Raw genomic sequence first — 12,500 nt, 5'->3', positions numbered from 1 at the left:
TGTGTGTGTGTGTGTGTGTGATAGATGAACGGGGTTCTTACGAGGGGTGTCTGGGGTGATGTGTGTGTGTGTGTGTGTGTGTGTGTGTGTGTGTGTGTTAGATAGGTACGGAGTTCTTGCGGGGTGTGTCTGGTGGTGATGTGTGTGTGTGTGTGTTAGATAGGTACGGAGTTCTTGCGGGGTGTGTCTGGTGGTGATGTGTGTGTGTGGTGTGTGTGTGTGTGTGTGTGTGTGTGTGTTTAGATAGGTACGGAGTTCTTGCGGGGGCTGTCTGGTGGGGAAAGGAAGCGCTGTAGTATTGGCATGGAGCTGATCACTTCCCCCTCCCTCCTCTTCCTGGATGAGCCAACCACAGGGCTCGATTCCAACACAGCCAATAGCATCATGGCCCTGCTGCACAGGTACATGCCCACTACACGACCACAGCCAATCACAGGGCTTGATTCTAACACGGCCAATAGCATCATGGCCCTGCTGCACAGGTACACGCCCACTACACGACCACAGCCAATCACAGGGCTCGATTCTAACACGGCCAATAGCATCATGGCCCTGCTGCATTGCAGGTACACGCCCACTACGACCACAGCCAATCACAGGGCTCGATTCTAACACGGCCAATAGCATCATGGCCCTGCTGCACAGGTACACGCACACTACACGACCATAGCCAACCACAGGGCTCGATTCCAACACGGCCAATAGCATCATGGCCCTGCTGCACAGGTACATGCACACTGCATTCTTAAGGTAATTAGAACCTGCTAATTAATATGGTAAATAGAACTTGCTAATTCATATGGTAAATAGAACTTGCCTGGCTAATTTATATGGCAAATAGAACCTGCTAATTAGAACCTGCTAATAGAATCTGCTTGGCTAATTCATATGGTAAATAAAACCTGATAATTCATATGATAAATAGAAGCTGCTAATTCATATGGTAAATAGAACTTGTCTGGCTAATTCATATGGTAAACAGAACATGCTAATTCATATGGTAAATATAACCTACTAATTCATATGATAAATAGAACCTGCTAATTAATATGGTTAATTGAACATGCTAATTAATATGGTAAAAAGAACATCTTTGGCTAATTCATATGGTAAAAAGAACCTCCCTGGCTAATTCATATGGTAAATAGAACCTGTTAATTCATATGGTAAATAGAACCTGCTAATTAATATAGTAAATAGAACTTGCTAATTCATATGGTAAAAAGAACCTGCCTGGCTAATGCATATGGCAAAGAGAACATGCTAATTCATATGGTAAAAAGAATGCGGTTGGCTCATCCCTATGTTCCCCCGGTCCTATGTTCCTCGCTCAGGGTTAGGATTAGGGTTATGGTTTTAAAAAAAGGTCCTAAGTTCCCCGGTCCCATACATAGCGGGGAACATAGGACCCGGGGAACATAGGTACGTTCCCCTTGGCTAATTCATATGTAGAACCTGCCTGGCTAATTCATATGGTAAATAGAACCTGACTGGCTAATTCATATGGTAAATAGAACCTGCCTGGCTAATTCATATGGCAAATACAATGGCGTGTGTGTGTGTGTGTGTGTGTGTGTGTGTGTGTGTGTGTAGGTTATCTCGGTGCGGTAAGACCATCATCTTCTCCCCCCCCCCCCCTCTCTCTCTCTGTGTGTGTGTGTGTGTGTGTGTGTGTGTGTGTGTAGGTTATCTCGGTGCGGTAAGACCATCATCTTCTCCATACACCAGCCACGGTACTCTATCTTCAGGCGGTTTGATCACCTCACTCTCCTGCATAAGGGAGAGGTGGTATACGTCGGGCCCACAAGCAAAACCATGGACTACTTCAAGAGCTTGGGTACACACACACACACACACACACACACACCTAGGGCTGTTGGAACGAATTTCTAAATTCGAATATAAATCGAATATTTAAAAAATCAATACTAATCGAATTTGGAAATTACTATTCGAATGTGGTGTTTTGGGGTGTTTTTTTTATGTGTTGGCTAACTTTAGCGAATATGTGAAAACAAAATGCTTTTGTCACGTCTAATGCACAATCTAAATATGGCAGAAGCGATGCACCCACGGAGATCACTCCTGACCAAAATGTTTGTAGAGGCGGAGCTCCACCTGTAAGATAAATGACAGATCCACTTTCGTGTCACAGCATACCCTGGATTTGAGCGCAACATACCTCGCTAACCCACTAATCAAGATTTGTAGATTTGTTCAATGTAACAAGTCAACCACGCGTTTATAGTGGCATTGGCAATGCATAAGCCCGTTTATCAGGGCTCCGAACCGGTTCAAGGAACGGAAAAAGGAAACCGAAAACGAACAGAATTTTACGGAATTTTACGAGGAACGGAAACGAAAACAAAATGGTCTTCAACTGTTCCAGAACAGAAACGTTATTCTGAAATCCACAAAACCGGTTAATAAAGTTTTTTTTTCATTCTCTATATATTTTATACAATTTCACAAAAGCATATCCTATGTCAGGGGAGACTATTTGCGGTTGTGCTTAAAAACAAGCCCGCGATTCACACTGTTAATGTGAGCTAACAAGCCGCTTATGTGGCCAACTACTGTAGGTGAACAGCCTAATAATTTGATTTCTGCAGTTTGAAAAAAGCCGAATAAATAGACCTTTGGTCCAAATGTGTATGTTTTGTCTTGCTGTTGTAATGTAACCTATCCGTTTGCCACTTCAGATCTTAGGCCAGCTCGTAGCGTAGGCTACTGAAACTGATTTGGAAATTGTTTGTAGCCTATGCGTAACAGCCTATTTTGCCTGTCCACGCCTTGTCGTTTTAAAGTCTGTTTGTGCAATTATAGCCTATTCTATGTAGAGGAGTTAAACGGAAAATTTGAGATAGGCCTTGTCAGCAACAGACAGGTTAGTTTATAAACAGGGTTGGAATTATAGCGCAAGCCTTTGAAGATCTCCATATGGATAAAACTTAGGCTACAACCAGGTAAGGAGTTTAGCACGTATCCAGAAATATTTTTGATAAGAAATTATTTATAGGCATAGGTTAGGCCTACAGTAAGTCTGTAGGCTATGGGATGGATAGCCCATCTGAATGTTTTTGGATGCCGCCTGTCAGAGTGCGAATTACCCCACCATAATTGGGGGGTACTGCTCCTTCACTTCTTCTGACCATCATGGTCCACTACCATATCAATCCCCACCGTGATCGCCAAGTGCAACGTGTTGTGCAACACACATACAAGGTCTAAACATGCGACAAACTGATAATCAGTAAGCTATAGAATATCTCATCGTTCTTATACTGTATATCCAAAGAGTTTTGATCAACTCTGCCCTCTGCCCTCATCGTGTCGTCTCCCTGCGGCCTGCTCACGGCTTTTATCCTGTGCCTCTCCTGTCTGCTGGGTACCCCTTTCCTTAACACATATGATTTAATGTAATTGTTTGTAGATCTTAGTGTTAATATTTCCTGCTGACTCTTTTAGCACCAAAAAAGTCCCTGATGTCTGTGTGCCCTTTCCTTTTCCTCATAGCGTCTCTTTGAATAAAATAAAATAGTTTCATTAAGATAGTATCAGGGTTCTCAGATGAAACTACATTTATTAAACTAGAAATATGAAATAATATAATGTAAAAACAATACCAACCAATTAAAAACAAATTCAAATACTAGCAGATATTTAGCCTAGGCTACTTGGGTCTTTTTATGTTTCCACAGGTTTCACTGATATTATGTAGGCTTAGCTACATCAGACCCTCTTGTGCATACCGGTAATTAGTGTTGCACGGTGTATCGATACTAAAAAGGTATCACGATGCCTTCACGCAAAAAACGATACGATTTCCAACGTTTTTAGAATCGATACTTTATTAAAATGAACGTTCTGTGTCTGCGTGAACTGCTGCTCTCATTGCTCCTTGCATGCATCTAGGCAAGTGGGCGTGTCAAGCAGGCAGCTCTGAGTGAGTGAGTGCGCAGCCAACGTCAACATACAGTAGTTCTTTGCCGACCGTCCCCGCCTTGTGGATAAAACAAAGGTGAAGTGAAATCTGCAACTATTTCGGATACATCGCGAATAGTGAAGGCAAGCCATCAGGTACACAGAGGCCCGTTTGTGAAATATGTTTCAAAGTCATTTAAAAGCAGTAGGCTACGCATGGAACTTGGCTAAACACCTCGCAGACATATCCCAACATTTTTGTTCAAAGAACGGCAGGTTAATGAATATGCTATAGAAAACACGACTACATGGTTAGTGCCAAGTTCTTCTCTTCTGTTTTAGTCTAGCCTAAGGAAGCGAGTAAGGTTCTCTGGGATAAAGCGAACCTTCCTTCATCAATGAATTTTGACGAGACATAACGAGCTGTAATCATAGGGTGCTAACGTGATGAAAGCGCAATGTTCACACCAGAATAACATTACCATAACTTGTAAACAATCTATTTCATGTTCGGTCAGTACTACTGGTAATATTTGTCATGGCATGTAGACTGCAATTTGTTCAATAAGTATTTGCCCAGATGTAGGATAGGCTACCCGAAATGCGCTAATTAAAGCCCACAGCATATAATACCACCAAAGCGTGTTGAGTCCTAATAATAATAGCGGCTTATTGTTACGGTGTAGCAAATCATGTTATCAAAGAAATAGACGTGGGCTAATGTAGGAATGCACACAGACATATTGCAACAGGTAATGGTGTAGGCCTATCTGACGAAGACCTGAGTGGTTGGAACGTTGTACTTGTACACTGGGCGCAAAGAAGACTATCCTCACATTTTTCCCTTTGCAACTGTCAAAGAAATCCCATGAACACGGGAAGGCCTAGGGAAGCCTATACTGTACATCAGATGGCCTAAAGATTAGGCCCCTCTGCATAGCATTCTGACCTTGATCTAGCCTAGTTTGGCTATTTAAAGCTACTTTATTGGCAAAACACAACACAATGTAAATGAACTATAACAAAAAATAAAGGACTTAATTACACAAAGTAGGCCTACTATTTTACTGACTATAAAAATAATAATTATGTAGGAAGTTTAGAACCCAGAATTGACCTGCACACTACAAAAGTGCACCTAATTCAACACAAATGACTCAGATAGATAGATAGATACTTTATTGATCCCCAGGGGAAATTCAAGAAGTACACTTGGAGGAGGTATGAGTCCTTTCTTTTCCAGGTATCTTAGGAATTTGCCGTAGTATCGTTTCAGTATCGAGCATCGTGATATTTATGGCAGGTATCGTATCGAAGTCATAATTTTGGTATCGTGACAACACTACCGGTAAAATAAAAACACAGGATCTGTGCCAAACTAATTTCAAAAGGGCACAATAATTTATTCAAGATATAATAAGAATGGACACCTAGGCTATAGAGTTCATCTTCTTGGAAATGACAATTGATTTTACCTCACCACAATGTAGGCTAAAGGTTTATTTAAATAGAGAATTACCTTGCTAACTACCCACACAGCAAAAGGACTCCCCGGGCGGAGGTATGATGCCTTCGAACTGACCCTTGAAACGGACCCGGTGATCGGAGTCCAGATGCTCTCAGGAACGGATCCGCTAATTGGCCGAATCGCTGGACCCCGCCCGTGGCTCCGCGACTGCATCCACTCCGCATCCACTCCGCATCCGCCGATTAAAACCTTACCTCCAGCGGCGGTCCGTTTGGGATCCGCAAATTGATACATACATCCGCCAGACCAAGAACGGGACTCAAAGGCTCATCTGGCCGGGTCCGTTTGGACCCGTTTATCTCATTTTCAAAATTCCTTCTGTTCTTGCTGTAGGATAAAACTAGGCAACTATAGGATAAAAGTAAAACTATCACTAGGCTACTACAGCAATATAGGCCCTCACGATTAATCTGCATTGCCTGCTCCTATTTTTTAACTTAACAATACTGTCAATAACCCTAACAGAAAAGGCTTAAGTCAAGACATCAATTTACTGTACACCGTGATCACTACTCAATGGAAATATAAAATGGACATTTATGGAAAGTTACAGGTTATAAGCTATTCTGTTTTGTTAAGTAGCCTACATTGCCTAGGCTACTTTACATTCATTTTGTGGTCAAAACCTAATTTAGTGCTTTATAGGCCTAGGTCAGTGCAGACATGAAATATTTTATCTAATAGGCTACAACTTCAATGAAATACTGCGCTATGCACAGCTAAAATGTCAGAAAATGAATAACTGGTGAATGACAAGAAGTTTAATAAAAAGATTGTTTAATGCTTATTTCTCCTATTACTCCATTTGTGTGGATGGAGGCAGAACACATCTCCTCGTTGCCCGATCCACCATTGCGTGTTTGGTGACCTCAGTGTCCGTGGCAGACCGTGTCACCATGTTTTTCCTGACAGCACCTGTAATCAAACAGACACATATGTTTATGTTTATGGTATGTAGCATCCAAAGCCAAGTATGCTTACACAATACAATATATGAGATAGGTATTAAGGAGATTAAATTTAAAAAGAAACATGACTTACAAAGCTCCTCTGTTCGCTGCACGTTGAGGGCTGGTGTGGGGGTGGAGGGAGTTGAGGAGGGACTGCCGTTCCTGGCCCATAGTGAGGTGGGCGGTGTGCGAGGGGAATTAATTTTTTTATTAAATGGTAGTATAAAATTGTATTAAATCTGTTAACCATGACTGATAATACACATGGGGCCTTTCTATTCACTAATATTTCAGAGATCAGTCCCTACCTTGAGTAACTCTCCGCATGTTAAATGCGGGTGCAGGGAGTTGAGGTGGTGAAGAGTGTTGCGGTCCTGCCCCATGGTGAGGTGCTAAGGGAGATAAATGGTTGTGATCTGTTAACCATGGTAGGCTGAGAGCTACTACAAACAATGGCAAACAAAAATCAAATCTCTGGTCATGCTGGACATGAATTTGTATGTTTCAATATTTTGGTATGCACTATCTATATCAACTCCATGAATGGACTGACATTGAAATCAATGTGTTTCAATACAATCTGATAATAATGAATGAACTTTTCAGGCAATATTGCATGAATGCAGATGTTTTAACTGACAAAATATTTGGCTGAGATTTTGAAAGTAATGGATAAAGTATGCAGAAAATCTGAGATGGTAATGCAGATGCAATCTGTTGGTCTGAAATGGAGTGACTACTGCTGTGTTAATATAGATGGGGCCACTGTATTCAATATTATTTCAGAGATCAGTCTTTACCTTAACAGTTTTCTCCAGGTTGAGGGGTAGTGACTCGGCTGCCTGGCACTCGGCGAGATGGTGGAGCTGGAGGAATAGATACAAAGAGAGGGGAATGTCTTTAGCACTAAGAATGTTAACCATATCTCTAATATTAATATTATGATTTAGTTATTTCAATGTTAAGAGAGTATTACTTACTTTGCCAGTGCAATAGGCTTGGGCTTGAGGCTTCAACTGATATACCAGGCGAGTTGGAAGGTACCTCAGAGATGCAAAGTCACCATTTTCTGCCTCTTCACTGTCATCAGAGTCCCCGAAACGATGGCTGTTACATAACGATATCATTATGGTCATTGTAATCCCAAAATTTCCAAATATACATATAGCATCTCTGGTCTATTTTGGAATGCTACGGGAATGTGTTCACATTACATTTTAACAACCCAGAAAGTATTACTTGATTCCATACAGTTCCAAGTTCCATACAGTTAAGTTACGTTAGCATAATAAATCACAAACAGATGCCAATAGTTGTCTGAACCGACTTAAACAGTGATTAAAATGCCGAGGCTTTCATTACAAAGATGGCAGATAGAAACTAAAGTTACGTAATGTTATGATTCCAAACTTGGCAAAATGCAAGCGTTAATGCACAGCTAGCTAGAGGCTAGGGCTAAACCATTATCAGTGAGTCAACATGCTAAAGTTGTAGGTAGCTATCATAGCAGGCGAGTGCTTCACTGACTTCATTGACTGAAATACCAGTGCCAGTATCACCTTAATCAAGGTTTGCATCGCATAAACGTGATTTCAATATATGTATAGCACTAATAGACATTAGCAATAACATGCAATTGCGCCTGGCAGCATGCTAGCTAGCAGCTATATGCGCTAGCATAGTAGCACTATATGGACAACAGCGACACATTAAAACAGACAAGACCAGACTAATGTTAAATAACAATGTGTGTTTTTTAAATCACACTACCACAACATATTCTGCCGAAATTGCTATCCCATTTTAAATCAGATAGGCTACAGACTCATATGAGCATCACAGCTAACAATAACGTTAACTTTGCACAAACTTGCACAAAATGACAAACGTCTCTGGTTGCACTAACGTTAACGTTAGTCCTAATATCAAACAACGTCATTACAATCAATAAACATGATGATTATAAAACCACAAAGGCCAATGTTTAGCTATTGTGAATGTCGCAATATATTAATAAATATCACTTACTCGAGAGGGTTCAGCGCAACCGTGTCCCAGCAAAGAAAATATCCACTAGTATGACTCTTCTTGGCTCTTGGTGTACAGTTATGTTCAACCGTTACAGTATAAGCGCGTCCGCGCCCGCGGATCCGACATGGGTCCACTCAGGATCCGCTGTTTGACAGTAGAATTTACGGGGCCGCCTGAAGGCGGAGCTGATCCTCTGTGCGGCACCAAAACGAATGCGACAGTCACGCGGGTTTGCCGACTTGAAGGCGGATCCGCCTAGGAGTCTACTGCTGTGTGGGTAACCTTGGTAACTAAACAAGGTCCACTTTACTAGCCTCAGTGGGTAAGTAAGTAGCAGGTAAGTAGCCAGTAATTCTATGTATGAAGAGGTGACATGAGCTATGAAAGAACAAACACGTTTATAAATGAAGGTTGTAAAATAACACATTTTCAACAAGCTAGACGTCAGTTAGCAACTTACATTTACCCATGCACGTCAGCAGCAAACCGAATTTTGCCTACTGGAGGAATTTACCTAGCGTTTTGTCATTCAATGTTGACACTTGCTCAGTTGCTTCTAAGCGCCCGGTGGTTAAAATGGTACGGTCCACAATAGGGGTTTCTGAAATCGCTTTACATTAAAATGTTCCTACAGTGAAAATAGGAGTTGACTTGTATTGTAACTGTAATGATATTTTTTCACAATATCAGAAAAATTATCTGACCCCCCCCAAAACTGATATTCCTGTAATTCGAACTATGCCGCCTGTGATTTATTATTTTTGGGCATAGTCTTCTTAGACTTGATAGGCCCGCCAAACACTGCCGGAACTTTAAGAACGAACGATATTTTGCGTTCCGAACCGGTTCAGGACCGATATGTTGGTGGCGGAACGCATGCAAGAATGAAAACGTTAAACATAGGCCTACCTGAACCGTTCGGAACGGAACGTTTGAAAAATTTCGTTTGCAAGCCCTGCCCTTTATACAGTGTATGGAGATGCATAGTAAATATTAACTAGACTGCATTTCCGGCGGGAACTGCGAAAGTGTGCTTGCCCTGGTCCGGTCACCAACGTGAGCAGACAGTGACATACGCTATGCTGAACCTGGCTTGATCCAAGCATTCTAACAGTGCCTTTCAGTGTTGGAGCAGTGGCAATACCTCAAAAGCTCTATTCAACTATTGCCTTGCGGGGTGAATGCGGTTCGTTGGATTTTACCTGTGGCCTGCCTTCGAATTTAGCTTCTATGACTAAAATCAGATCAATAAAATAAAACAATAGCAGTGATTGGCTGCAAAAATAAATAATGTCACACGTCTTGCACCTCTCAAACTGGGCTATCATTGAAATTATGAAATATGACTAAGGCATTAAAATGCTGGATACTTTTTCACTGATTTATTTTAAAAATATGAGCTATGAGTGTGAATGTTATATATCCATCCCCTAATTCAGTTTTACTGTTTTATTTGACAAATAATCTATATGGATTTGCTCTATAAAGACCTTATGTCTGTTTGGGATTGTTTTGAGAGCCTATTGATGTATCTCAGAATAAAGGAATGTCCACAACATTAGTGATGTTTTTTTTTGTGTGTGTGAATGTATTTTACTTAACTCATTGAATGTAGCTGGATACTCATGAACGCATGTCTCTAATAGCCACAATAGGAGTAATTTTAGCAACACCGTATTTTGTGTGGCCCATAACGACCCAGTGGATCATGAAAATGTGCCAAAATTCACATTCCTTGCTTATTGTTGGTACATTAATCCCAGATTGCCACTTATCTGAGATGTAAGAGTTCAGTATAGGTTTAAGGTTTTTTAATAATACTCTCCCATCATGATATTTAACAATAATGAAAATTTTAATTTGAATACCGTCAATGTGAAAACAACTCTATTATGTAAGCTATATATAGCTACTGTTCTCCTTGCTATTTCAGTTCGTAAGTCCATACTATCCCATGGCAGAGCAAGGATTTCATGAGTGGGCAAGGTTGCCTGGAGACATTGTGGCTGCCCAGAGGCATTGAGCATACATGGAAGGCATTGTGATAGAAGGTGAATGGTGCAAAAGGTGAATGGTGAGAGTTACCAAATACCTGTGGGTGGTTTGCCAAAACTTTTGGAATATTTCTTTTTTTTTTTGGCTTATGCACCCTCACATTGGAGTCCCCAGTTCATATACAAAATTTGGTATCGATATGTGACAGTGTTCCTGAGATATGGATGACTTCCTGTTTCGAGCTTCGCCGCCCGATTTCGTTTAGCTGTGGCAGGGCAAACGGCTTTCGAAAATCAAAAATCCTTCTGGTAACTTTTGTGAGGCTTGGTCCAAGGATAATGTCGTCAAGTTTAAATTGGCGTTCGGATCAAATTTGTGACCTTTCTGTTCAATCCAATATGGCGGACGAGCGACCAGCCACCTGGCGTCATCTTCGCGACCAACTTACACCGGTACAAACCGGATGTTTTAAAGTTGGAACGGTGTCTCTGTCTCAAAGGGCCTAGGCGCTAGGGCTGACAAAAAATTAAGGAGACGGGAAAAATACTTTGCAAGCACACTTAATAATTGGCCAAACCTGAGCATTAAATATTCAAATATAATTTGATTATTAAAAATAATAATGAATGAAATTCAAATTGGGTTATGGAAGAAGATTGACAGCCCTAACACACACACACACACACACACACACACACACACACATACACACACAATATTGTAATACACAAGACATAATTAATTAACTAGCAGATCAACTAAAGTTTTGGTTGACAATAACTGAATGAACTTGGTGTGTGTGTGTGTGTGTGTAGGCTATGAATGTGAGCCTTTCAACAATCCTGCAGATTTCTTCCTGGACATTACCAACGGAGAAACCAAACCCCAATCCAAACCAGACACAGGTCCTTCACACACACACACACACACACACACACACACACACACACACACACACTCACTCTCACACTTTTTCTCTCACACACATACATACACACACACACACACACACACTCTCTCTCTCTCTCTTTCACACACACACACACACATACACACACTCTCACACACACACACTCTCTCTCACACACACACACACACACTCTCTCTTACACACACACACACTCCCTCACACACACACACACACACATACACACTCTCACACACACACACACTCTCACACACACACACACACACTCTCTCTCTTACACACACACACACTCTCACACACACACACACACACTCTCTCTCACACACACACACACACACTCTCTCTCTCACACACACACACACACACACACTCTCACATACACACACACACACACTCTCTCACACACACACACACACACACACACACACACACACACAGTCTCATCCTGACTGGTTTGTGTGTGCAGAAGAGAAGTCTTTGGCTGCTCTGTATCGGGAGTCATCATTCTACAATGATGTCACAAAGGAGCTCTCGCATGTGATTGGTCCTGCTGACTCTGTATCCAGGGGCGGCGTCCACAGCAGTCTTATGCCACATCCTTCTTTTACCAGGTCTCTTTTCCCTCTCTCTCCTTCACTTTTTTCCCTCTCTCCCTCTCTCTCCCCTGCTTCACTCTCTCACTTTTCCCTCCCTCTCTCTCTCTCTCTGTTCCCCCCTCCCTTCCCTCTAGTGTTAATTTCGTCAGGCGAGGCGAGGAAATATGTTAGATCAGCGACCTTTTTTTTCATGACTAAGGCGAGGCGATGGCCGAGGCGGCAGTAATGTCCTGAAACACTGACTAAGACTATCTTAAGATGCATTATTGTTGACGAAAAAAGACAGGACTAAAATGTTTTGCATGAAATAAAAACTAAGATAAAATCTCTCTTCATTTTAGGTCTACAAAATGAGAAGACAGAATATCTAGCTGTTACGTTTTTCAAACTATTCGAATGAGTTCATGCGCAACAGCTTTCCTGTAGGCTAGTCTACGTGCTGTTGCTGCAACCCTGTGGCTGCAACACGAAACTACATGGAAACAAGAACACTGGGGATTTCAAGCTAACTACCTAAGCTTTATGCCACAATGCTACATACCCAGAAG

At 41.6% G+C, this 12,500-nt stretch overlaps 1 pseudogene; it reads left to right on the top strand.

Moving 5' to 3' along the window:
• The window catches only part of LOC125297295, a 26,673-nt pseudogene that overhangs the window by 5,940 nt on the left and 8,233 nt on the right, over positions 1–12,500 (top strand).

This window comes from Alosa alosa, chromosome 7 (genome assembly GCF_017589495.1).
Source record: "Alosa alosa isolate M-15738 ecotype Scorff River chromosome 7, AALO_Geno_1.1, whole genome shotgun sequence".
Classification (NCBI taxonomy): domain Eukaryota; kingdom Metazoa; phylum Chordata; class Actinopteri; order Clupeiformes; family Clupeidae; genus Alosa; species Alosa alosa.
The sequence above is the reverse complement of the archived record's forward strand: the minus strand, read 5'-3'. Positions and strand labels throughout refer to the sequence as shown.